At 50.5% G+C, this 27,720-nt stretch overlaps 2 protein-coding genes and 2 pseudogenes across 2 annotated transcripts in view; 2 read left to right on the forward strand and 2 right to left on the reverse strand.

Annotated features, from left to right (window-relative positions):
- The window catches only part of LOC116820768 (uncharacterized), an 81,367-nt pseudogene extending 54,069 nt beyond the window's left edge, over nucleotides 1-27,298 (reverse strand).
- The window catches only part of LOC116833757 (uncharacterized), a 660,803-nt gene that overhangs the window by 551,976 nt on the left and 81,107 nt on the right, over nucleotides 1-27,720 (forward strand). The window lies entirely within an intron of this gene.
- LOC116820769 (uncharacterized) overlaps nucleotides 1-27,720 on the reverse strand; it is a 292,353-nt gene that overhangs the window by 127,678 nt on the left and 136,955 nt on the right.
- On the forward strand, nucleotides 1,751-5,249 carry LOC116827681 (uncharacterized; annotated as a pseudogene).

A 27,720-nucleotide genomic window follows, 5' to 3' on the forward strand; every position in this document is an offset into this window, starting at 1 on the left:
CCAATAGCACCTTATTTCAGTGTGACTGGTTTGGGATGTGAGGATGTGACCTCTCGCTTCCCAGCTTATGGCTGCCCCTGCTGCTTAGCCAAAGGCCTTAGCCTAAGAACAAGGGCTCAGATGATCCTAGTGAGAGAAGGCCCATACACAGGCAGATCAAGATTTTGCTAGTTACAAGGGTATAAAGACAAAGTGATAAAAATACACCTAAGTTCTTAAAGTACAGGCTTTACAGGCAGGCCTGAATATCTCTATTCTAACAGTGGGTTCTACCTGTTCCCCCATTCTGTGTCTGTCTTGTCTATTTAGATTGTAAATTCTTCATGGCATAGGCCATCTTCTATTCTCTGTTTGCACTTTGCCTAGCACAATGGGGACTCACTGTTAGTTGGCCCTTAGACACTAAGGTAATGAATATGATTTATTATAATAATAACTGTCCTGCCACTTTGAGCCAAGGAAGATGGCCTTGGGATGCATAGCCTAATTTGGGGTGTGTTAATAATGTTGATTTGATTTATCAACTTGATTTATTTTGTTTTATAATTTTTACTTAATCATGTATATTAATTAATATGAGTTTAGGCTCACCAGTTTGTTTGATCAGAAGATAAAAGTTTGTGTTTCAAATCAGGTTCCACAGAATTTATAAAGGGACCTTCGGGGGTATGACAGGAAGCTCACACTGAGACAGATATAGTCATAAAGACTTTTTATTAAAATCAATGAAATAGTAAGTAAATTGTAAAACAGAGTTACAGAGTTACAATTGTATTACTGTTATTCAAGAGATACATATGATAATACAATATTATGTGCTGCAAACTTTGGTTAATATTCACACCATGTTTTGATAAACTGGTATTGGCCTTGCCTCTGGTGGTTCTGGTTTCACAGCTCTTGCAGAGGAAACTGATGCGAAGAGCTGTCAAAGCTACTTTAGAATTTACTTTTTAGTTCCACTAAATAATCTAATACACAAACTAAGATAAAGTTTAGAGAGACCAAGCTTAGCCGTGTCCCTTTTGAACTTGAAGTTTGAAAAGAAAGTAAGTGCGGCCTGTTACTGGTTAATAGGTGTCGTAGATGAATAGCATGAATACGTAGTTGAAGATGATGAAGTGTAGTGAAGAAGGAGGAGGTTGAGGTGGGGGTGGGGTACCATAGTGAGGTAGGTTATAGGAAATAAATGCCGGAAATCCTTCCTCTTATGCCCAAATTTCACTCTTCCCCCATAGAAATGTTAGGGTACGCTTACCCCATAGGCTAATATGTATATGCGTATGGATGACAGGTATCTGCGCACTTGTGGTGTACTTGTTAAGTCTGTGGGTACAAGTCTGAAAAATCCTCTATGCCATTGTTCACTGTCTATTGGTCTAGGTAAAGGGTCTTAGACCTAAGCGTAGGCACTTTATTTGGGTATAGGAAAAACAAGTTAAAAAGGTCATCTTTGCTTTTCTGGGTAAAAGGGCACAGGATATAGCTATGCTAACTTTTCTTTAGCTTAAAATGCAGGGTTTTGGCCTGTGGGTTTCTTGCATTACAGCCAAATTTATTTTTAATATGAATTAATAAACCTATCACAATACAGTACTTATAGATATATTTGTGCAGGCAAGCAGATTAATCCTGAGGGCTACAGATGTTACTGCTTAAAAATGAGAGGGGGTTAAAACCATGGAATATTCTTTATGACATGTATCCCACAAAGTCCACTGACCTCCCCTCTTTTCTTTGCCTGCAGTAGGGTTTCCAATTTCCAAACCTGATGTGATCTTGCAGCTGGAACGAGGGGAAGAGCCATGGGTCCTGGACCTCCAGGGCTCTGAAAAAGAAGTGCTCCCAAGAGCTGCCTTCACAGGTTAGGAGTTGGTTAAACAACTCAAAAACTGTTTAAGAATGCAGGAAGTATTTGGTATGCCCTACAAAGACCCTGTGAGCTCTTCAAGTTCAGGATTCTTCCCTGCAGATGTGGAATCATTATGGCAGATGTCACTCATGACTTCCCTCCTATTCTGACTGAGAACTGTCAGAGGTCCCTCCCCAGTCTCACTTTCCCCTGAGTGTTATGGTGCAATGAGGACCCGGAACTGATCCTTCCACAGAGAAGAGAGGAAGGGTTTGGGGAAAATAAGCTGTTGATAGATTTCATCTCTCCCACATATATTTTGGTTTGTTCATCCCTTTTTCCATTCCTTTCTCTGAGATTTCCTTTATTTCTGGTGCAGAGTGTGACCTATGTCTGGATTCTCTCTGTCTCCCATCCGGTGATGGGATGGTGAGTGAGAACGAGAATGAGAAACCTCAGCAGGAAGATGCTGTGCAAGTAGAACCATGTGGAACATTATCAGGAAGATCCAAAGGGAATGTTTCCAGGAGTTGTGCACTCTCAGAAAACACAAAAGCCAGTGAGACTCAGCAGAGGCCAGAGGAAAACTACAGTAGCCACTCAGACCTTCTTACACGTGACAGAATCAACTTGGAAGAGACACGCTACACATGCGATGAGTGTGGGAAAAGCTTCAATCGGAGCTCACACCTTCTCAGACATCAGAGAATCCACACAGGGGAGCTGCCCTTCACATGCGCTGAGTGCGGGAAAAGCTTCAATCAGAGCTCTGCCCTGGGCACACACAGGAGAATCCACACAGGTGAGAAACCGTATGGATGCTCTGAGTGTGGGAAAAGCTTTAATCAGAGCTCAGACCTTATCAGACATCAGAGAATCCATACAGGGGAGACACCCTACACATGCTCTGAGTGTGGGAAAAGGTTCAGTCAGAGCTCTGCCCTGAGCACACACAGGAGAATCCACACAGGTGAGAAACCATATGGATGCGCTGAGTGTGGGAAAAGCTTCAATCAGATTTCAAACCTTATCGCACATAGGAGAATCCACACCTGTGAGAAACCGTATGGATGCTCTGAGTGTGGGAAAAGCTTCAGTCAGAGCTCAGACCTTATCAGACATCAGAGAATCCATACTGGGGAGACGCCCTACACATGCTCTCAGTGTGGGAAAAGCTTCAGTCGGAGCTCACACCTTATCACACATCATAGAATCCACACAGGAGAGACGCCCTACACATGCTCTGAGTGCGGGAAAAGCTTCAGTCAGAGCTCTGCCCTAAGCACACATAGGAGAATCCACACAGGAGAGAAACTCTACACATGTTCTGAGTGCGGGAAAAGCTTCAAGCAGAGCCCAAGCCTTATTAGACATCACAAAATCCACATGAGAGTGAACTCTTATAAATCACTTGACTAGGGCTGGCCAAAGATTTTTTTTTTTTTTTTTGAATCACATTTGCTAATTCCCACATAGTGATTTTTGCACCATCTTCACTGTGGTGCCTCAGCTCCACCAGATCAGTTGCCTGCTTCTGCCTTTTGCAGCTCACCCTTCTTTGGGGTCAGTCCTATAATCTTTTCTATCAACTCCTGTCCTTTTGAGTCATAGGAGTGTGTGTCCCTCCCGCCAGGAATGTTTATCAGCTCCAGGTGGGAGAGAGATTTGATCCCAACAAGCTACACTGAGGCAAAAACTACCTGTGCCTTCCATCCACTAGGACTGTACATGGTGTTAGTTGCTCAAGTTAGTGATCTTGGTGTAAAAAGACAAGTAGAGTTGTAGTGCAGATGCAGCCCAGGTGCAGTGGTTGGCATTAGCTTTCCCCTTGACCTGACCTAAACTCCATCACTTCCTAGTCTAAATAAACCCTGAGCATCATGGTTATACTGTTCCCCCATTTCAAAGCAATTTTAGTCATCGAGTTCTCCCTTGGGGAACAAATTGTTTCATTCCCAGTTGCTCTGATGTTGCTTCAGGTTGTGCTGGAGAGCAGATACTTTTGCTACTATTTTCCTCACTTAAAATGTATTGAACTATAACAAAGAGCCAGAACAGGGCAGGGATAGGGAAAAATGTAATTCCATCCGCTGTAACAACAGATGTAGTTAGGGTAAGTCAGAGGGATTTCCTTATTCCCCATCACCATCCCAATCCCCCTGTTGTTTAATTGGTTAGGTCAATATTTTTTCTAAAGGGCTGGGAAGAGGATTCCCTAGTAAATGACTTGTAACTCAGCAAAATACCCATGCATTGGGCTCCCAAAGTAGTTGTGGCCCAGGCCCTGCAGGACGTCGCTCCTGAAAGTATCTCCTTCCTAATCAGCTGCATGTTTCCTATTATTTGGGAAATGCAATCCCTAGCTAGGTAGAGATGGGGAAAATGTAAGTGACATTTCTATTCAGCTCACCCTGGGAGATGCTGCAAACGTGTAGAAAATGGAATCTGTGTTGAGTGTGATATAGTTGCAGAAAGATTCCTATTTTTAATAGAGACCTGACATTTGTTGTCTTACAGGGATACTAAACCACACTTGAATTTAGTCCCTAATTTAAATTTGTGGTACCAGATTAAAAAATCAAAGGGCATATTTGGGGGAGTTATACCTCACTGTCGCTACTGCTATGTTGTGTGGTTGGTGAAGAATTCTACGCCAGAGACTTGGAGTAATTTTATACTTAAGGTCAAAGATTTGATAAGGACTCAGGTAGAAATTGCAGGTACTTACTGGTTGATTTTCCCCCCAGAGATGGAAGCTATGGTGACCTGTGGCCCAGGTAAACTATTTTTCGAACCCTGCTCCCTAGTTAAGTGGCATTGGTCACACTCCTAAAGGATGCCATGATTAAATTGGGAACAACTGTCTTTCACCATTTGGATCCAAAGTTAGATAAAGCACAGAGAGAAACAGCTGATTCCTTCAGAGCCATTCCATGCCTATGGGTCCCAATCTGGCTGTCTTGTTGGACAAGAAGCACTTCCATGCTGGGCAAATGATGGTAGCCAATGAGGGAATGTATCAGATTCCAAGTTCAGACTGCAGGATACATGAATGCTGAGTCCTAACTTCGTGGTTTGGTCTTTTAATTTTTCTGTTAAGTCTTATGCATTTGTATCACTTCTCCATCTCCTGCTACTCTAAAAGATTAGAAAGCGTGAAAATAGAGCACAGGTGGGTTTTTCTCATAATGCAACCTTCCCATGTAGTGTGAGACCCCTTCCATCCACACTTATGGGAGCAGTATCAGGGAGAAATGAACTCCCAGAAATGGAAGGCTCCTAGGTTATTGTAGAATGTGATTTTACGCAAAGCTGACTGAGTGGAAATGGGAATTCAGAGAAAACTGCTCTATAGATTTCTATTTTGTAATCTTTGAATAAGTTGTTACCAGCGACAATGAAATTAAACATGAATTAGTGTAACATAAGAGACTGATTATGTGATAATGTTCAATGTTCTGTGGCAAATTGCCGGTACTGTTCTGCTGGGTCTCGCGCTTTCTCTTCTCTGGGGTAGGTTCAGGGCGATATTGCTTGCCTCTGAACCAGTTCTTAATCACTCCCCTAGTGTCCTTGGAGGAGGGGAGTGGAGAGGGAGGGACCTGGGCCCGCCCTCTACTCCAGGTCCCAACCCAGGGGCCCTGGGGTTGTGGTGAACCACTTGACTAGCGGTTTCTTCCCCTGGGTTACTTCCCTCTCATACCCGTCAGCTTGTGAAGGGCTTCTCGCCTCTCTTCTATACAAGCCTGGTGCCCCTTACCTAGGGTTTCTGTTGGGCTTCCCAATCCACCGCAGCACTCCTCCAAACCTTCTATTTCTCTCTGGACAAACTCTTCTCTTCTGCAATCTGCACTCTGCTCCAATCCAACCTTTCTTCTTCAACTACCACCCCCTGTCTGACTGAAGCAGGGGTTTATATCCCATGACTGGAGTCAGGTGCTCTAAGTGAAGTCAGGTGCTCTAACTGGAGTCAGGTGCTTTAAGTGAAGTCAGGTGCTCTAACTGAAGTCAGGTGCTCTAATTGGCCACAGCTGTTCTAATTAATCTAAAGCAAACCTTCTTCCCTTGGCAGGGAATAAGGCCCCCTGCTAACACTCTTATGCTGCCCTCTGGCCATGCTGTATCACAGTTCTAATATAATTCTGGTTTTCTTCTAGTTCCCTCCCTGCCCCCTCCTACTATGTAGGAAATGGTGGCTAATTCTGAAATTAAAACCTCACTCGAAAAGAGTTAAGAGTGGGGGAATATTTGAGAGAAATAGCATGTACAAGAATAGAGACCCAGGATAGACTGTAATTATTTCTATTTCAAATGGAATTTATTTTGATCAATTTTCAAATAAATCCTCTGTTAAGAGGAAAATTACTTGACAAGAGATGTAACCTTTTACCCACTTAGAGGGTAACAGCCACAGAGTTCCCTAGGTCTCGTTTGCAAAGCAAAGATGTCACATCAGGCAGGAGATGTCAAAATCTAAAATGGTGATGGATGTGTGATGGGAGCTTTTCTCGGTTGGTTTTTTGGTTTGGTTTGGTTTTTTTAATTTAATTTTTGTTTTGTTTTTGCAACCAGTTATTTTTATAGGCGCTGAGGCCCCTTTTCCTTTTGAGCACAGCTGTTTAACCCTCAGGCCTGGCTCTAAGAACAGGAGTACTTGTGGCACCTTAGAGACTAACAAATTTTTATTTGAGCATAAGCTTTCATGGGCTACAGCCCACTTCTTCAGATGCATAGAATGGAACATATAGCAAGGAGAGAGATATACATACAGAACATGAAAAGGTGGAAGTAGCGATATCAACTCTAAGAGGCTAATTAATTAAGATGAGCTATAATCAACAGGAGAAAAAAACACTTCTGTGGTGATAATCAAGATGGGCCATTGCAGACAGTTGACAAGAGGTGTGAGGATACTTAACATGGGGAAATAGATTCAGTCTGTATAATGACTCAGCCATTCCCAGTCTCTGTTCAAACCTAAATTAATGGTATCTAGTTTGCATGTTAATTCAAGTTTAGCAGTTTCTCATTGGAGTCTGTTTTTGAAGCTTTTCTGTTGCAAAATTGCCACCTTTAAGTCTATTATTGAGCTATAAGAGAGGCTGAAGTGTTCTCTTACTGGTTTTTGAATGTTATGATTCCTGATGTCAGATTTGTGTCCATTTGTTCTTTTGCGTAGAGACTGTCCAGTTTGGCCAATGTACATGGCAGAGGGGCATTGCTGGCACATTATGGCATATATCACAGTGGTAGATGTGCAGGTGAATGAGCCCCTGATGGCGTGGCTGATGTAATTAGGTCCTATGATGGTGTCACTTGAATAGATCTGTGGAAACAATTGGCATTGGGCATTGTTGCAAGGATAGGTTCCTGGGTTAGTGTTTTTGTTGTGTGGTGTGTGGTTGCTGGTGACTATTTGTTTCAGGCTGGCGGCTATCTGTAAGCGAGGACTGGTCTGTCTCCCATGATCTGTGAGGAAACCTTCTCAGAACTGGCCTTGTGTTTCTTTCATGTTTGACATCTTTGGGGTTCACACGTCCAGACTACATGCGGTTCACAGCAACAGATACTTTGAGAAACCTGCTGGGTTAAGCAGGCCTTTTCCAAACTGACATTGGCCCAAAGTCTGCCTCAATTCAGCTAGATTGAGACACATCTATATCAAAGGAGTGGTAAACACCTGATTTGCCCAGAAATAGGATAAGTAGGAATCGACAACAATGAAGTTAAAGGTAAGGGTGAAAGCCCTCACCGTGCAGGTCAACAAGCCTGTTCTGTTCATTCCCTTTGACGCATCTTGCGCTGGTCACTCTCAGGCAGCACACTGGGCTAGATGGACCATTGGTCTGACCCAGTATGACAGTCTTGGGTTCTTAGTTAAGCCATCTACGGCCTTGTCTGCACTGGCAAGTTTCTGCTCAGGAAAGCAGCTTTCTGTCGTGTAACTCCTGAGGTGTGCACACTGCCAAGCCACTTAGTGTGCAGAAACTGCACAGTTGTAGGTCTTTTTAAAAAAACAAAAACAAACAAAAACCACCCCGGCGAGAGTTGTACATCTTTCTGCGCCGGGGCTACAGCTCCACGGTGCCAGTGGAGACACCCTGGTGGATTACAGCGCTGTGATTGGCCTCCAGGAGGTGTCCCACAATCCCTGTTCTCATTTCTCTGGTTATTGGTTTGAACTCTACTGCACTGCTCTCAGGTGACCAGCCGTGAACCCCAGCCCTTATATTACTTGGGAATTTTGAAAATTCCCTTTCTGTTTGTTCGGTGATGCATGCAGTGGTCTAAGTGCATCTTTCGAAGTGACCACGCCTGCTCCATGCACCAAGTGATACCCCGTTTGGAGCAATGCTCAGCTGCTGAACCTCATCAGCATTTGGGGAGAGGAGCCTGTCCAGTCTCAGCTGTGCTCCAGCCATAGGAATTATGATACCTACAGACAGATTTCACTGTGCATGAGAGAAAGGGGCCCTGGCCAGGACACTGCAGTGTAGGGTCAAAGTGAAGGAGCTGTGGAACGCCTACCACAAGGCGCGGGAGGCAGAACGCAACTCTGGTGCTGCACTCACAAGCTACCATTTCTACAAAGAGCTGGACGTGATAGTCCATGGTGACCCCACCTCCACTGGTAAGGCCACTGTGAGTACTTCAGTGGCTCATGTGCCGGTTGAGAGTGGACCGAGCCAGGAAGAGTAAATCTTGGACAATGATGTGAAGGTGGAGGAGGACCCAGAGGCAGAGGACAACTCAGAGGTCAGAGATGCACGCAGCCTGGCGTTCTTATCTGCTCCAGAGGAGATTAGCCAGTCACAGGTGTCGGAGCTTGGCAAAGCGCAAACAGGAGAGGAGGCCCATGGTAAGTGGCTTTGATCTGGGGAATCAATGAAGTGAGTTGTTGGGGGCAGGAGGGTTGCAGAAAGGAGGCTTGTGTCTGTATGATGTGCGTACCACCACATTCCTAGTCTGAGCAGTGGAACAGGGTATTGATTGACTCCCTCACTTCATGGGAATCTGCCCCAGAGATCTCCATGAAACTCTCATGGAGATACTGGGCAATCCGCTGCTGCAGGATCTTTGGCAGAATTGCTTTGTTTCTTGCCCCATTAAGGGTAATTTTCCCATGCCACTCTGGTGTCACCGGGGGAGACAGGAGGCGGAGACCATTGCTGCACAAAGGTGAGCCATATAAGAGCCAGGGCAAACACCGCAGTTTTGGAGAAGACCCTCCCTTGATTCCCTGCTCACCCTCAGCAGCAAGATAGCTTTCATAATGAAAACAGCCTGTGGAAAATATGGGCACACAAATGATGATATGCCCCCTCCCTGTCTCTCCCCAAGAGCCACATGCCTACTGTACAGTACAGTCCTGGACAGTAATTTCTCCTGCCCCTGCTTTTACCATTTTGGGGGTCTTATGGCTCTTGTGTGCTTGGCTGGGGACAGCCAGTTAGTGACAGGTATGTGAACAGTGACTGTTAAAATCACTGTATCAATGGTCTGTGTGCTGCAAACGCTGCTTCTGTAATATGTTGCATTTTGGCCTCACAGATACGACCTTGAGAGCCCAGCCTCCCTCTTTGTTATTGGCGGCTGAACGGCTGTTCAGAATTAGAAGGTGGCCATGAAGAACTAAAGAGAACTTTCTGCATGATGTCATTAGGCACTCCATAGCCAAAAGACAAGAACTGAAGGAGTGGTGGGACAGCAAGAAGTGGGACTGAAAGGAGAATGCGGTGCACCAGAACGAAGCCATGTAGCGGCTCTTAAACATTATGGAGCGCCAAGCAGACACAGTCCAGGTGCTACTAGCACTGCAAACCAAGTGGCTCCGTGCCCATCCTCCCCTGCAGCTGCGGTTGCAAAACTCTCTCATACGCCTCCCCGACACCGCCAAACACACTTATCAACCTCCTGGCTCCAGTCTGTACCCACTGCATTCCACTCCTGTCCCATCACAGTCCAGCCCTCTGGTCTCCCGTACCCACTGCACTCCACACCCGTCCCTCTGCAGTTTATTCCTGCTGAAGTACAGTACCTGCTGCACTGTACTCCAAAGGATAAGGTTGAATATGATACCTGGACATACACAAATCTTCAACCATCCCAGGACCTCACCTCCTCATGGGACCCTCCCTTCCGCCATCCCCCACAGTGCTGATGTGTTTTTCTTTTTTGTTTGTTTCTCTCTCCTCTGGTGGTTGCTTTTTAATAAAAGAATAGTTTTGGTTTGAAAGCAATCTTGATTCCATTAATCGAAAACAAATAGAACCCTGCCAAGCAGCAGGCAATTTTCTTAAGCCTTCATAGTGCATTGTCTGCACCACTCACAATCACTTCCCAGCATTACAAGCACTACACTCCCATGCATAGCAACAAATATTAGTAGCTTTCAGCTTCAGATTGCTGCCTTAAGGCAACCCTGATCCTTATAGCCCTGCTGTGAACCCCTCTAATAGCCCTGGTCTGTGGCTGTTCAAATTCAGCATCCAGGTGCTGATCCTCAGTGGTCCAGCCCTGAGTGAAGCTTTCACCCTTCCCTTCACAAATGTTATGGAGCTTGCAGCACGTGGCTATAAGCATAGGAATATTGTCATCGGCCAGGTCCAGCCTTCCATTTAGGCAGCGCTAGCCGGCCTTTAAATGGCTAAAAGCACACTCAACTGTCATTCTGCACTTGCTCAGCCTGGTGTTGAACCTCTCTTTGCTGCTGTCAAGGTGCCGCATGTATGGCTTCATAAAGCATTAAGGGGTGGGCAGGGTCTCCCAGGATCATAATGGGCATTTCGACTTGCCCTATGGTGATCTTCTGCTCTGAGAAGAAAGTCCCTGCTTGCAGCTTCCTGAACAGGCCAGTGTTCTGAAAAATGCATGCGTCATGCCTGCATTAATGTCTGTAAAATGCTCATGTTGATCCACAAGTGCCTGGAGAGCCATTGAAAAACACCCTCTGTGATTAATGTACTTGCTGGGTAGGTAGTCTGGTGCCAGAATTAGAATATATGTGCGATCTATCACCCAGCGCAGTTAGGGGAGCCCATTTGTGCAAACCCATCCACAATGGCAATGACCATTGCCCAGGATGCAATTAATGCCCTGCACACTTTTGTCAACATGCATCCCACTGTTGACTTTCCTACTCCAAACTGGTTAGCAACTGATTGGTAGCAGTCTGGAGTAGCCAGCTTCCACAGTGCAATTGCCACGTGCTTCTCCAACAACAGGACAGCTCTCATTCTCGTGTCCTTCTGCTGCAGGGCTGGGGCGAGCTCATCACACAGTCCCATGAATGTGGCTTTCCTCATTCAAAAGCTCTGCAGCCACTACGTCATCCCAGATGTGCACGACGATTGATCCCACCACTCAGTGGTTGTTTCCTGAGCCCAAAAGCGGCATTCCGCTGTGGTCAGCACCTCCGTGAATGCCACAAGCAATCGTGTTATAGCTACTACACATGGTGAGATCAATGTCAAACTCCTCTTACCTTTGTAGTTTAAGGAATAACTCCACTGCCACTTGTGATGTGTTATTGGTCAACAGTGCTGGATCCATTCCTGCTGCCCAAAGACCTATCCCTGTCCCAGAGGGAGCGGGTCGTCTACGAGGGGCTTGGAACGCTGACCTACTAGCTCCTAACTCCCAAACTTTCAGCAAATCTATTATCAGTGCCTGTGAGTGTAATTTAAACCGTAAAAACAATCATCCTGGGCTAGACCGTACTCTGGACTTTGGGTCTGGAAAAGAGCTGGCACAATCCATAGACCAGGTTGTTATATAAAATGCACATGGATTTTAACCCTGCACATTCAGTAATGGCAAAGTTCTTGGTTCAGGCTTGTAGCAGTGATGGAATAAACTGCAGGTTCAAATCAAGTCTCTGGAGTCCATCCAGAGCTGGGATGGATCATTCAGTCCTTTGTATAGAGCTTCAGTTTGTAGCAAAGTCTCTCCAGAGGTATGAAGCAGGAATGGAGACGAGGCATCAGCCTTTTATAGTCTCTTGCCATGTGGTCTTTGCTTTCTTTGTCCCAAGGACACTCTATCCAGCATGTGGCATAGAAGAACCTTAGAGTTCTGTCCATAGGCAGGTCCCTGCATACCTTGCTGAGTCACAAGGCGTATCTGCCTTCTCTCAATGGGTTGATTGTATAGCTGATGGTCCTTAATGGGCCATCAAGCAAGCTAGGCAGAACTGACACCAACTTGTCTATGGTGTTCCCTGGAAGCATAGCACAAGTTTGAAATACGGACAGCATAGAACCAATATTCATAATGTCAACTACAAAAATGATACACATCTAGAGATAGCATCATTATAATCAGCCAATCAGAACCTCTCCATAGACCCCTTATACGACAACCTTTCTACAATATTTGCTGCAAATATAGAACAGTGGTCGCAACTGTGATCTATACAGTTACAGATTATGTCAATAACATCACAGAAAGTGACACAGCATCAGTGAGACTGATATTGGAATAGCCTCCAGTTTTGGTGTCCTCATTTGAAAAAGATGTTGTGAAATTGGAGCTAGGGCAGCAAAGAGCCACCAGATCTTCTGAGGGCTGGAGAAAAATGCCTTCTAGTGAGCTATTGAAAGAGTTTGACCTGTTTAGCTTATCAAAAGAAGATCGAAAGGTGACTTAGTTGAAGTGCCTTAATGAAGAGAAAATATTGGGTATTAAAGGACTCTTTAGTGTAGCAGAGAAAGGCATAACAAGACCCAATGGCTGGAAGCTGTAAAGAGACAAATTCATGTTACAACTAAGGCACAAATATTCAACAGCGAGGATGATTCACCACCGGAACAAGCTACCAAAGAAAATGGTAGATTCTCCATCTCTTCATGTTATTTAATGAAGACTAGATGCCTTTCTGGAATGTGTTTTCCCCGAAAGTAGCTCTTGTGTCATACAGGAGGCCTGTGATATGCAGGGGGTCAGATTAGATGCTCTAATGGTCTCTTCTGGCCATAAAATCAACTAATTTCTGAAAAACTGAATGTAGCATTGGGAGCAGCNCTGCTTCAAAGAGCAAAGTGGGTTTTTCACAGTAAACTCCATGCACATTTTGTAAGTGCAACATTTGAAAATTGGACACTTTATGTTCAATATAAAAATGGCAGTCAAGCACTTGCCATCAATTATTTGACTGATGTTTCAATATTGAACAAAAGGGAAAAATTCATATTATTAAAAGCTATTCAAGTGCTATTCGAAAAATGAAAGACCAGATTCTCTTCTGCACTAAGACACGCAGGTGGGGGCGGGAGGCATCACAGTGAGGTTATTTAAAAGGATTTCCCCTTAAAAACAGAACTGGTATGGAACCCTGATTCTCAAGCTACTCAAGCCTCAGCCCTGACATGAGTGAGTGGAGCCCTTAGGATAGGGGTTGGCAACCTTTCAGAAGTGGTGTGCCGAGTCTTCATTTATTCACTCTAATTTAAGGTTTCGCGTGCCAGTAATACATTTTAACGTTTTTAGAAGGTCTCTCTCTATAAGTCTATAAACTATTGTTGTATGTAAAGTAAACAAATTTTTTAAATGTTTAAGAAGCTTCATTTAAAATTAAATTCAATTAAAATGCAGATCTTATCACTTTAGTGCAGTGGTTCTTAACCTGGGGTGCACGTACTCCTGGGGCAGGGCCGGTGCAAGGATATTTTGCGCCCTAGGAGAAATTTCCACCTTGCGCCCCCCTCCCCCCTTGCACATCAATTCATTGAGGGGCAAATCCCAACGAGCCTTTATAGACCCCAGAGGCCAGCCTGCCCAGGGGCGAGCCATGCCCAGGGGCTGCTCCCCAGACCAGGTTCCCCCCTCCCCAACCCCTGAACTCCCCTGGAGGGTGCACAGTCCCCTTGCGAGCCCTCCCCACCCCACCCTGGTGGCCCTTGCTCCGAGTCCACTCGCTGGCTTTCCCGGGCTTGGGCCGCTGCAGCAGTTCGGCAGGGAGGAGTCGCTTTCCGGAGGTACCAGAGAGCCAGAGCGTTGTGCTTGCGGCAGCAGCGAGCCTCAGCCATGGAGGAGCCAGTGCAGTGGAGGGGGACAGCAGCCCCCCCCACCCCTCCTGCCCAGGCTGTGACCTGGTGCCCCCCAGGGGCTCCTGTAGGCTGCAGTGGATGTATGCCAGCCCCCATGCACCCCCCCAGTTCCCCCCTCACCTAGGGTTACCACATTTCAACAATCAAAAAGAGGGGCCCTATCCCTGTTCTCATCCACTCCCTCCCACTTCCCACCCCGACAGCCCCCATCAGAACCCCCAACCTCTCCCACTCCTTGTCCCCTGACTGCCCCTTCCTGGGACCTCTACCCCTGACTGCCTCCCAGGACCCCACCCCCTGCCTAAGTCTCCCTGCTCCTGGTCCCCTGACTGCCCCCTCCTGAGACCCCACCCACCCTAACTGCCCCCTAGGACTCTACTTCCTACCTGTCCCAACTGCCCCAACCTTTATCCACACCCCCGCCCCCAGACAGACCCCCAGGATTCCCAGGCCCCATCCAACCCTCCCTCTGCTCCCTGACTGCCCCCCAGGACTCCCCTTACCATGCCCATGCCAGTCAGACACTGGCTCCATGTGGAGGCAAAACTCCATGTGGAGTGCTGAGGCAGAGGGAAGGGGGGAGCTGTGGGAGGGGCAGCGGTGGCGGCAGCTCACACTTCCAGGAGCCACAGAACCCAAGCGCGGTGAGGGGGGAGCCAGGGGCTGCGCCTGCCCGGGTTGTGGCACGGAGCCCCCCCCCCCCGGGGGGGGGCCGCCGGCGTCTTCCGTTCCCCATGGAGCGCGGCTACCTGGTTGATCCTGCCAGTAGCATATGCTTGTCTCAAAGATTAAGCCCCCCCCCCCGTGGCAGCTCCCCGCATCACGGGGAGCCGTGCAGCACCTCCCCACCCCAGCTCACCTCTGCTCCACCTCCTCCCTGAGCATGCCGTCCCCACCCAGCTCTAATTCTCCTCCTCTCCCAGGCTTGCGGCGCCAAACAACTTATTGGCGTCGCAAGCCTGGGAGGTGGGAGAAATGGAGCAGCAACCGCATGCTCAGGGAGGAACTGCTGTAAAAAAAAAAAAATTGGGGCCAGTGCTTTTTGGTGCCCTCAAATCTTGGCGCCTTAGGCAACCGCCTAGTTTGCCTCAATGGTAGCACTGGCCCTGCCTGCACCCCCCTGCCGTCCCAGCCCTGGGCTCTCCCCCCGCCACATCCTGTGCTGCCCCAGCTCTGGGCTCTCCCCTTCCCTACCAACAGTGCTCCCCCACCCCCACACACCCTGCTACTCCAGCCCTGGGCTCTTCCCCCTCCACCGGCACTCTCTGCCGCCCCAGCCCTGAGCTCCCCCCCCCGAACCCTCCTTGTGCCCCAGCCCTGGGTCACTGGGTGGCAGGGAGGTGTCCCAAAGGAACAGGCCTGCCACGATGCAGAAAGAGAGTGATCCTGGGACCTCCCATAAGGAAAACGTGGAGAATCCCCTCCCAAGGGGGACATCCGGTGTCAGGGCCAACCGACCAGCTCGGGGGGACCAATGGGACATGGGCTGCTATCACTGTGGCCAAAGAGGCCACATACGAATCCAGTGCCCCAGGCTCAGGTACAGACCAAGCAGACTGGACCCACAGAGGGTTAACTGGGTAGCAGCCCAGCTGGATGAGGAGCAGGCTTCCCAGGGAAGGGGGGCTGGCAGCTTATCAACTGTTCAGGAGGGAGGAGGGCCCCAAGCCAACTTCTCTGCAGAGCTGGATGCTCTGGACATCAGGTTTTCTGTTTACAGGGTGGGCACAAGACTGTCCCTGCGGGGCGAGTGCCTTGTCCCCCTGGAGGTGGATGGGAGGAAAGTCTATGGATACTGGAACACAGGCACTGAGGTAACGCTGGCCTGACTAGAGGTGGTAGCTCCAGATCAGGTGATGCCCAACACCTATCGGACCCTGATGGGGGTAGGCAGGACTCCATTCAAGGTGCCCGTGGCAAGAGTACACTTGGAATTGAGGGACAAGGAGGGCCCCAAGAATGTGGGGGTGCACCCCCATTTACCCACTGAGGTGTTAATGGGGGGGGGGGACATGGAGGGGGGACATGGATAACTGGCCAAGCAACCCCCAGGGTGCCCTGCTCATGACCCATAGCCCAAGCCTGCATGGGACACTGCACCCTGACCTTGGGAAGGGTACCTTGCCCGAGGAGCAGAATCCTACCCTGATGGGGAGGGAATGCCCAGGGACACGGCTCAAGGAGGCTGCAGCTTCAGACCCAGCCGGTGAGCGAGAGCAGGTGTCCATCCCTGCCCCAGCTGCTGAGTTCCAGGCCGAGTGGCAGAAAGATCCCTCCTTGCAGAAGATAAGGGACCTGGCTGACCTCAGTGTGGTACAGACCATGGGGAGAGATTGCCGGAAAAGATTCCTGTGGGAAAAGGAGTTCCTGTACTGAGAATGGACTCCCCCAGGGAAAATGAAGATGGGGGGGATCAGGAGGCAGCTGGTGGTACCCCAGAAGTATCGCCGCCAGCTGCTGTGCCAGGCCCATGACATCCCCCTCTCAGGGCACCAGGGAACCTGGCACACCCACCAGAGGCTGCTATGGAACTTTTACTGACCTGAGGTCTTTACTAATGTCTGGCAGTACTGCCGATCCTGTGATCCCTGCCAGAGGGTGAGGAAGGCCTGGGACAAGGGGAAAACAGCTGTAAGACCCTTGCCCGTCATAGAGGAGCCTTTCCAGAGGGTGGCCAAGGTCACAAGGGGAGCTCTGAACCAAGAGAGCTCGAATCACAGCCCTCCAGACTGGATCGCTGGGAAAGGACCCCATCTCAATTTGAACCCCAGGGGTATTGGGGTGGGGAAAGGGCACGGGCTGAATAAGCCTTCCCACATCGAGCATCCCTGACCTAAAGGCGGGTGTGAAACTGGAAGGGCCTGGTAAAATTCTCCCCCCATGAACAGGGCATCCATAGGAACGTCGGGGGATTCAAACTTCCCCAGGTCACTGGCTAAAGTGACCTCACTCAGTTCAGTCTGGAAGGGGGGAGAGATGTGATGAAGTCTCCATAGCAACTAATGGCCAGGCCCTTCCCCCTTTTGAGGGGGATGCTAAAGGTGTTGGAGACAGAGAGATCAGGTGACCTCCTGGCCAGGGAAAGAGACAAAGCCCAGAGAGGAGGGGCTGGAGGGGGTTTGGTAGTTCTGGAAGCTGGCTGGAAAATGGAGGGGAGCCTCTCCCAACGGGGCTGTGGCCTCCCTGGGGCCCTAAAGGGGGTCCTGTTGTCTTTACTGGCAAGACCTGTTTTGGACTGTGTTCCTGTCATCTAAATAAATACTGGTCAAATAAATAAATACTGGCTGGCTGAGAGTCACATCTGACTGCAAAGTGGGGGTGCAGGACCCTGTGACTTCCCCAGGACCCCGCTGGGTAGACTCACTGTGGGAAGCACATGGAGGGGCAGAGGATGCTGAATGCTCCAAGGAGAGACCCAGGAGGTGAAGCCGTGTGAGCTTCTTGACCTGAAACAGTCTGTTCCAAGGGAGAGGCAGCTCCCCAAAGTCCTGACTGGCTTTGTGGGAAGCAGTTCCAGAGCATCGCCTGGGGACTCCCTGACAATCAGTATATTTGATTTAGGAGAAGCCAAGTAACAGCTGCCCAAATGGAGCTTGAGCACTCCTGAATTTTGAGATGTTCAAATCTGGAAGGCAGGTGCTAGATTCCCTTTCTGAATGTTAGCTAAATCTGGAAAGGAAAAAGTCAATTTCTGCTTCCATGGCTCAGAAATGAAAATCCTCCTACGTGCCTGGTACTGTATCTAAAGCTGCCCAGGTCCAGTAGAGCCTCCCCTCCCTTACTTTTCATTTTAAATCCTAGTGGGATCCACGTACCTCCCTTGCTAGACTTCAGATAGAGGGGGGCACTGTCCATTTAGTCCACCCAGTTCCTTCTTTGGGGGCTGCAAGCAGAGGTCACACCGGTATCCCTAATCCAGTCTGGGGATGTCTTCTGAAGGGGATATCTGGTCCAAAGCCTTCTACTCCTTGGGCACACTTGTTCCCCACTCACAGTGCCACCCCGCTCTAGCAGTGAGCTCTCCTTTCACAGCAAGCTGCAGCATGAGATTTCAGCTACCATACTCCCTCCCCCTCCCTTTCCTGTTGATCGCAGCCAGGGAATGCTGGGAAATGTAGTTCTTTCCCTGCTCCAGGGCTGGTTCTATAGGCAGGGAGCTAACCAAGGAACTACAGCTCCCACAGCCCCCTGTTGGTTCTCAGCTCCCAGGCTAGATCCCTGCCAGCTGCTGCCCCTGCAAACAGGCTGCCCCAAGCACCTGCTTGCTTTGCTAGTGCCTAGAGTCGCCCCTGGGACCGACACATGTTTGTTTTCATCCTCTGAGTCAGGAAAACCACAAAAGCCTCTTCTTTTGTACTGGGACAGGCAAAAATAAGGTGACACTAAATTATTCTGATTGCTAAAAGCAGGTTTAGGGGGTTGTGTATTTTTGGGGAAAAAAAATGAATACTGATCCTTCTAACTAGCAGCATGAGATAAAAAAAGCACAGACAAACCTTGTCAGTGAGGGCTAATGTCCTAAATGGGAAATCAGCAGTGGTTTGTAGCTGGGAGAGCGTACAGTCTGAATGTGTATGACCCGACCCCAGCCCCAACCCCCACATAGCAGTAGGGCTTGGCACTCTCTCTTTGCATTGGTGTGGTGGCAGAGTGGTTCACCAAGCAGTGACAATCCAAGGAGGTTCCCTAAGTCAGTCTCACTCCTGAGGAGATTCTGCACCAAAAAAATTCTGTGCACAGTATTTCAAAATTCTGCAAATTTTATTTGCCAATAAATAAATGTGGAGGCTCCAGCATGGCAGTGGGGAGCACAGGCTCTTGGATGCGCAGAGGTGGGATATCACCCTGCAGCCCCCTCTCTCCTCCAGGGAAACAGACTCAGTGGTGAGGCTGCATCTCTCTGCTGCCTACTCCAGGACCCCCAAAAAGACTCCCCAGAACTGCTCATGACCACTCTTGTGGCTTCTCTTTACTTCCCCATCAGAAAGCCTGAGCAGCTGGCCCTGGGCGATTTGAAACGGCCCGGGGGCTTCTGCCACCACTACCGGCAGCACAGTCAGGCTAAAGCAAATTCCCGCCCACCCTTTTTCCGCATGGCGCATCACTCCCAGAAGCATCTGGCATGTCCCTGCGGCCCCTGTGGGGTGTGTCTCTTGCATGTTGCCCCCGCCTCCAGTGCCAACTCTGCCATTGGAACTGCAGCAATGGGAGCTGCAGGGGCGGTATCTGCGGGCAGTGGTGCCAGGAGACCCACCATGTAGGGTCCTCCATGTAGGAGTTGTGCCAGAGGGGGCTGTGGGTCACTTTCAGGAGCTGCCCGAGATAGGTGCCAAACCCCAACCCCTGATCCAGCCCAGAGCCTGCACCTCATGCACCCAAACTCCCTCAAAGAGCCCACCACTGCCCCCTTCCCCCCTGCCACAGCCCAGATCCCGCACCCCACCCACAGCCAAACTCCCTCTCAGAGCCCACCACTGCTCCCCCTGTACCCCAACCCCCTGCCCCAGCCCAGAGCTCACACCCAAACTCCCTCCTAGGGTCCGCCCCCACCTCCCCTGCACCACAACCCTCTCCCCCAGCCCAGATCCTGCACCTCATGCATCCAAACTCCTTCCCAGAACTAGTTCCTCTCGTGCACCCAAACTCACTCCCACAGCCCACCACCGCACCCAACCCTCTCCCCCAGCCCAGAGCCTGCACCTCATGCACCCAAACACCCTCCCAGAGCCTTAGGCAGAGGTCGGGGAGGAAAGGGGCAGGACTTGGACCAGCTGTTGCAGGGTGTGTGGCTGCATAAGGAAGAAGATAGTGGTTTGGAGGGGAAGAAATCTGTCCCCTGGGTCGAGACAGCTTGTCTTCAGGTGGTGACTCTATCCAGTGGTGGGTGTAGTGTGAGGTGGAGGGACCTGGGACCACCTTACTCCACCAGGTCCTGACCCAGGGCCTTGAGGAACCAATACTCCTGTGTCCAGGCTTGATCTCTCACTGCAACAGTCCCGTTCCCTGGGTCACTTCCCACCCTTACTTCCAGGGTCGGTAATCTCCAGGCATCCAGCATCTCTTCTTGGCAATCTTTGGCAGTTGACTGGGTTTCTGCCGGGGCCTCAGCATGGCTGGACACTGCAGCCTGGGACTCCTGTGGCTTCCTGGCAGGAGCCCACAACACAGGTTTGCTCTCCTCCTCAGTCTGCCCAGGCTGAGCTGAGCTGTTTCTTTTTATACTCCATCTTCAGTAGGAGCGTGCCTTTGAAGGGTGAGGCCCCTTCAGCACACACAGCACAGTTAACCCTAGCAGTGCCAATGCAGAGTTAATACACCTCATCACAGCATTTCCCAACTTTTGGGATTAGTTAGGAGATCTCTTCAGGAGTAACCTCCTGTAGGGACTGGGTCACAAATGCTTTGGGAACCAAATACCTGGGCATTTTGTCTAGTTTCAAGTCACTTGCTGTGGAATTCTATCCCTGGATCATCTGAGACAATTCTGACATAAACAATTGAACTACCCTGTGACCATGTGCACTTACTTCCATCAGTTACACCATTTGGGGTCTGCCGCTGTTCACCTTTTAGACTGTAGATTTAAACACACGACTGTTTCTCTGATAATATGTCCAGCAGCTTGAAGTATTCTCTCCTGTTGACTGAACGGTATTTGAATTTTCTCCACGTCATCATGCAGGGATAGGGATAAAAACAAACCTAAAATGAAAAAAAATGATGGTAATTTGTCTGAAATTTCCTAATAAATCTGAGCTACATTGTGTCAAACAAAACTAAGATGCGGTTATACGACCAAGGAGTCTTCATGAAAGATAGAAAACCCATATCACAGAGAGGTAGAAGACACTTTCATTTTAATTTGAAGTGAAATTCCAGACTAGGTTACATCTGATGACTCAGAATCAGGATGAGGAATTCTCCCATGATCCACTGAAACCTGCTTCACCCAGCACTGTCTCATTAGTGTTATTTACAGAAGTTTTAGCACCTTCATAATGGGTGGAAAAAACATCCAACCTTCCCAGAAGTGGCTTTGCCAATATAGGGAAAAGGGGATTTGAACAGTGCTTGGGATCCATTTGAAATCCCCTTCCAAGTCTGTGACATTTTCATCTCCTGCCAGACTGACTCTGATTTAGGATCAAAGATGTTCAAGCACCATTCCCAAGCATGGACAGCCAAGAAGACGACTTCAGTGGACACTTTGGGAAGTGAAGAATATGAAGGGGTGAACTCTGCATGGCTCAGATACAAGGTAACAGTTCTGGGGTGATGGGAAAGTAGGTAATCTCGGAGTCAGCCCACCTCCTTCCAGTGTCAGAGAACCTGAAATGCCATTTCCCTGATGCTGCTCTCACTCTTTGTTATATTTAAATATTTTGTTGACCTTTTTCCCTTATTTAAAATATAACTGCTGTTCTGCACAATCCAGGATAATGTGAGAACAACTGGGAATGAGACAATCTCTCCTCAAAGAGGAACTTGACGACTCAAACAATATCTTTGCACTGGGAGGAGGAGTATAAATGTTAATCTCCAGGTTTGTTTAGACAAGGAAATGTGATGGTGGTTAGGTCAGATCAGGAGGAAATGTGCTAGATAACCCCACCCACTATCCATGGCCCATGTCTTTACTGCAAGAATAGCTGCGTTTTTACATCAGGAAAGCAAACTCAAGCTAGTTAACTCCATGGAAATCACAGTGATAAGGCCCAGGTAGATTTTACCTCTATGTAGCTGGTTGAAGACACTCCCATCTCCCTCAGTTGGGGTGATGGACATTCCTGGTAGAAAGGACACACGCTCCCATGACTTGCAGGACAATGGAGTTGATAGAAAGGACCACAGGATCCACCCCAAAGACGGGCGAGCTTCAAAATGGGCAACTCATGTGTAGGAGCTGAGGGACTACAGTGTGCAAAAGACGCAAACAGCCTTAAAGATCACTACCTGAGAACTGTCAAAAGAATTTAGAAAAAAATATGTTCTGACAGCTCTAGAGAAGGTTTTTATGGAGTTTATCTCCTTTACGGATCCTCTGATGATAGAGAAGGCCTGAGCTCTGAGAGAAGCTTTTCCCACACTCGCAGCATTCATAGGGTCTGTGTCCTGTGTGGATTCTGTGATGTGTAATAAGGGTTGAGCTCTGAGAGAAGCTTTTCCCACACTCGCAGCATTCATAGGGTCTCTCTTTCGTGTGGATTATCTCATGACGAATAAGAACTGAGCAGTAATGGAAGTTTTTCCCACACTCACTGCATGTATTCTCTCTCTTTTCCCTGAGGATTTTCTCCTGGGATGTAGTTTCCTTGAGGTCCCTGTGAGTTCCCTGACAATCAATGGGTTCATCCACTCTCTCCTCCGAGTGGTTTCCCTGCTCTCTCTCTGGTCTGTGGTATCTTTCACCAGCTTTTCCCAGCTCATGGCACCTGGAGACATTTCCTTTGGATCTTCGCAGTAATGCCCCATGAGCATTGGCTAGCTCAGCATCTTTTTGGTGAGGATTCTGCTCCTCGTTCTCCCTCACCACCTGCTAGAAGAGAAGAGAAATCTCAGAACTGGGGATGGAAAGGCAGAGAGCAAACCCAAGTAAGTGCTGGAGAGACAGAAAACAAAAATCGGGGACTGAATTCCCCCAAACTCTTCCTCATAGGAGACAGTGGAGCGGATCAATTCTGGTCCACATCCAGGACCGGCCTTTAAGGTGGGCCGTACGGGTGCCCCACCCAAGGGGGTGCCGGGCGCAGGGTTTGGATTCCCACCTGACTTGCTGTCGAGAGGCTCGCTGGGCTGATGAGAGCGGCACAGGGACCAGATAAGCAGCTGCGTTAGGGAGTGGGAGAGACCTGAGCTGCAGGGGGCAATTGGACCACCAGCCGCCAGAGCCAGGTGACTGCTCTGGAGCAGAGGCGGCTCCTCCACCCTGCTCCACGTGTGCAGCTGCTGCTGTTCCTGTCCCCCCACCCCCCACTCTCTGTTCACCCCTGGAGTCGCCTCTGTCCACTCCTGACTGGGAGCATCCTCCTGACTGCTCTGCCGGAGGAAGGTGCTGATTGATGGTGAGGTGTCCCCCTCCCCCCCACCTGGGTACCCGATTTCCACTGAGCTGGGGTGACGGGACAGGAGGAATCTGCGTGTGCTGCTGCCTCTCTGGGGCCGGAGCTGCTGGCAGCTGCTTGTTTCTGAACAAGCCTAGTTCAGGCTCCTGATCCTGAGAGCTTTCTGAAAGAGACAGCGCACTCACTCACTCAGGCACACACACACTCCCTTCAACACACACACACATAGTGCCCCCAACACGCACACCAGGGCTCCCTGCATCCAGGTCACTTCTCCACCTGGGCTGTGCTGAGACATCAGGAGCTGCTGCTCTCCTGCCCTCCCCTTACACAGCCTGCAGGGAAAGTGACCTGGGTGCATGACGCCCTGACGTGGCTCCTTGCTCCCCTCTCCCAGCCCCGCAGGGCTGCATGGGGCGGGGCAGCAGCAGTCCAGTGGGGGAGCGAGCAGCAACGCCAGCTGCTTTGTGCATCCAGGTCAGGTTCCCCATTTGGGTGCAGGAGGATGCAGGGATTAGGGGCAAAGGGGGCACAGTGCCGGGGTTGGGGGATCAGGAAGGAGCAGGTGTTGAGGTGCAGGGGGCAGGGTTTGAGGTGAAGGGGCTGTGCACTACGCAGGGGTTCAGAGTGCAGGGGGGAGGTGCAGGGGGTACAAGTGAAGGGGGAACACTGCTGGGATTAGGGGCCCAGGAGGGAGGGGAAGGGGTTGGGGTGAAGGGGGCACAGTGCAGGGCTTAGGGGCACAGGAGGGAGGGGAGGGGGTACGAGTGAAGGGGGCACAGTGCAGAGCTTACGGGCACAGGAGGGGGCAGGTGTTGGGAGGGACAGAAGGGGAGGGGCAGGAGGAGGCAGAAGTTAGGAGTGAAGGGGTGTAGGAGGGGGAGCAGGTATTTGGAGCGAAGGGGGCACAGTGCAGGAGCTAGGGGGGAAGAGAGGGTGGGGAGCCTGGGGAGCCCATGGGGGACAGAGGGAATGGGGGGGTGCCGTGCCCATGGGAGCCAGGGGCACCAAAATGCAAGTTCGCCCAGGGTGCCATTTCCCCAAGACCGGCCCTGTCCACATCCCATCCAAGCATTCAGTAGGAAGGGAGGGAGCTCCAGCCAAGGTGTCAGTCAGCATCTGTAGGAAGCCAGGAGTGAGATCTGCTGGGGACTGTCCTGAGCTCACAGAGTCTGTGTGGGGAATCCCAGCTGGTTCTCTCAGGCACTTACAGTTTCTTGTTTGTTTTGATGTTTCCTCACCTGTTCAGGGACTTCTCAGGATCTTTCTTTCCTCTGAACCTTGGAGATCCAGGACCCACGGCTCTTCCCCTCCTTCCAGCTGGGAGATCACAGAGGGTTTGGAAACTGGAAACCCTGCTCAAGGGAAAGAAAACAAGGGAGCTCAGGGGCCGGGCAGGCCGGATGTGGCCCGCGGGCTGTAGTTTGCCCACCTCTGGTATAGATGGTGACTAAACTTAAACCTCTGCAAACCAGGAAATGAGAAGTTAATGTAAATGCCACCCCTCCAATGCAACCTTAACTTTGCTCCCAACCCTTAACCCTGAAGCTGGCCAGAACCACTGAGGATGGTTCTGTGTGGGTCGTGCAAAGGTTAACAAACTGCCACAGGAACTCAGGTATTCAGCTCAATGCAGCAGTAACGGGATGAATTCTATGGTCTGTGTTATAAAGGACGTCAGAGTAGATGACCTAGTAGTCACATCTGGCCTTAAAAGCTATGAACCTATAATCGATATGAGGAAAGACTAAGAGAACGTGCCATTGTCTGTGCTGTGTTCACAGATGAGAATCCCAGCATCTATCTGCTTGCCCTCCAGCTGTGTGCACTGGGTCAGCTGTAGCTGACTGTTTGGAGGGATGGGTTGGAGCAGCTGGCCAGAGCTGTGCCTGTGCTACGCAGAGAGACACATGTGAAACTTGGAGGTGCAATTCTGCCTCATTTCTGTGCTGAGTGCTGCAGGCTTTGTCAGCAAAGGTGCCCAAGGGTGTGTTTTTGCCATGGGGGTTGTCATCACCCTGGTGGTGTATGTTCGAGTGATCTGTGGGGCTTAGTGAGGGGTAAGTGAAGGCAGTGACTCAAAAGGAAAACTCAGGTTGAGGGCAAAGGGGTGGTAACACTGTACAAGTCTCAGATGGTCTGTGTGCAGGAGGTTCAGTACTAGAGAGCAGGCCAGGGGGAGGAAGCTTCTGTTTGCTATGATGGAGATGAACCCGAATATTATCTTAGCAAGGAGAAGTTGTGAGACTTTCTGCTGTACTGCTCTATTCCCAGAGCACTCTGTAACAGGGGAGAGGAGAGGGCTAGTACATGTGTCACTGGCATGTTGGAGTGATGACGAAACAGGGCAGAGCAGAGGTGGCATTGTGGGGCTGGCATGAACCTTAACTTTACATTTCCCCTTCCAAGAACCGAGGGGACGGGAACCCTTACCCAGTGAGGTCACATTCTCATAGTTCTCCTGCACGACGTCTCTGCAGAGGGCTCTTTGAGTGGAGTCCAGCAGAGTCCACTCTTCCCTGGTGAAATACAGAGCCACCTCCTCAAGGTCACTGGCCCCTGAAAGAGGAAGTGTCCAACACTCAGTACCTGCTGCTCCAGTCACAGCCCCACATGGGGGAGATGAACCAATCAAATGGAAGCTCTGAGAGAGAAACAGTCAGCAGAGTGCTATCCCCATACTGTTGAGATCAGCCAGGGGGCAACACGTTGAGAGAACAAAGAGAGAGCCTCTTGTCTCTGCGAGAAGATCCATCACATACTTACTAGCCAGAGGCTGAAACAGTCCCATGGTAGGAATCTCAACACCCTCCCCACTGCCTGCAGCTGGATGTGAGGGGCTGGGACATCTTCCCTACACCACCCTGCTGGGTGCCCCCTTCTGAGGATCTAGGCCCAAGTTAAACAAGTCCCAGCAGGTTTGTCACTCTGTCCCACTCCCTTTCCTCACCCAGGGTATTCCCTGTCCCCTCCAGACCTACCTCCCCAGAAGTTGCCACCTCTTCAGTATTTCCTGCCCCTCCCCCTCCAGCAGGAACCCACCAGCAACCCCCCAATAATCCCTACCTGATCAGACCCAACTGCAGCCATTTCTCTTCCCTGTCCCAGGAAAGGTTGGGATGAGCTGGAGCGAGACATGTGCATCATGCTGCAGCCTGGCAGGGTGAGTAGGGCAGTTGTGGAGGTTTCAGAACAGGATTTAGTTCATTTCACATCAGGATTCCCTCAGGCTCTTTCCCTGCAGACAGAGATTGTAGATTCTGCCATGCTGTGAACATGCTCAGACCCCATAATACAGCACAGACCTTGTCCCTGTCCTCCAGCCTCCCCCCGTCCCTCCCCCAACTAGGACTAAACCCACCAATACATTTTCAAACCCTCCCAGAAACAGAGTGTGAACCAAACCCAGGAAAAGACCAGAACCAAAGCAGCCCCTTTGGGGGGATTCCCCCTGACACTGCCCCCAGGGCAGCACACTCCTGCAGCAGGGGGAACCGGGAGAGTCAGGGGCTGGTTTTTCCTCTCTCTGCTCCTCACCTTGTTCACAGGAAAGTGACCCTGTGCAGGGATGCTGCAGTGAGTGTGCCGGGGGCGGGGGGGAGGGTTGTTCAGAGATCTTAAAATCTGCCCCCACCCCGTCTAATTTGTACTGACACCCTCTTCCATCTTTTGCCCCTCTTTCCTACCCCCTGGCTGGGAGACGTGGTCACCATCCCATTCTTGGGGGCTCTCTCGCTCTGTGGCTGCCCCGATCCGCCCGTGTGGGGAAGGGGACACCAGTCGGGGAGACCTGCTTTACCCACACAGTTACTGGGCACAGCAGAGAGCCAGTGGGAGCGGGTCAGACTCGCTGGTGGAAGGATCCTTCTGGCCTTAGTGCTGCAGCAGCTCTGGGCTCCCGGACACCCGGGGGGCAGAGTTGGGGGAGGGAGCTGTGCAGAGTCAGGGACCTGCCCAGCCCCAAGGGCTCAGTCACCTGGAGTCTCAGCTCGGGAGTTGCTCTCAGCAGAGTCCGGGGCGGTTTCTTGCCGTAGAATCTCCCCCCCCGGCCGAGCCCGGAGGGGTTAATGCCGGTTCCCCCCGCACAGACCCCGCTGGAGAAGCAGCAGCTGCTCAGCTCCGAGCTCACTGGGGGCTGATGTTCCCGGTTCTTTGTTCTCCCGCCTCCTTCCTCCCGGAACCCCCCAGCTCCTCCAGCCCCTTCCTATGCCTGCAACCCCTCTGCTACTCCTGCCTCCTTCCTCCCGCTCCCAGCTGCTCCAGTCCCCCGGGCTGCAGCGCTCACCGGGGCTGTCTGCAGCGGCTGGAATCCAGCTGACACCCTCTGCTGAGCCGGGCATAGCAGGGGCTGGGCTGAGCTGCTACACCGGCTTCCTCGCGTGTCCCAACCCCCCTGCGAGGGGGAGGGGCAGGGCCAGGACCAGGGAGGAGTCGCCCCTTCCTGACTCCCGGCCAGGGTGGGCTCTAGGTTTTTTGCGGCCCCAAGCAAAAAAATTGTTGGCTGCTCCCCAGACAAGAGCGCCCCCTCTTGCCCACCAGTGCCCCCCCACTCACACCCCCTGCTGCCCCAGCACTGGGCTCCCCCCTAAACATGGGATCTGTTATCAGCACACTGCAGCCAAGCCCTGGCCCAGCTGCGACTCTGTCCCCAGTGGGTGGAACTGCTGAGCGGCGTGGAGTGGGAGTACTTCCAGGTGGTGCTGCGGCAGTGGGGCAGCGCAGAGAACACAGTCCCCACTCTGGGCTTCGCAGCGCTGCT

The sequence above is a fragment of the Chelonoidis abingdonii genome, chromosome 1 (genome assembly GCF_003597395.2).
Source record: "Chelonoidis abingdonii isolate Lonesome George chromosome 1, CheloAbing_2.0, whole genome shotgun sequence".
Lineage (NCBI taxonomy): Eukaryota > Metazoa > Chordata > Testudines > Testudinidae > Chelonoidis > Chelonoidis abingdonii.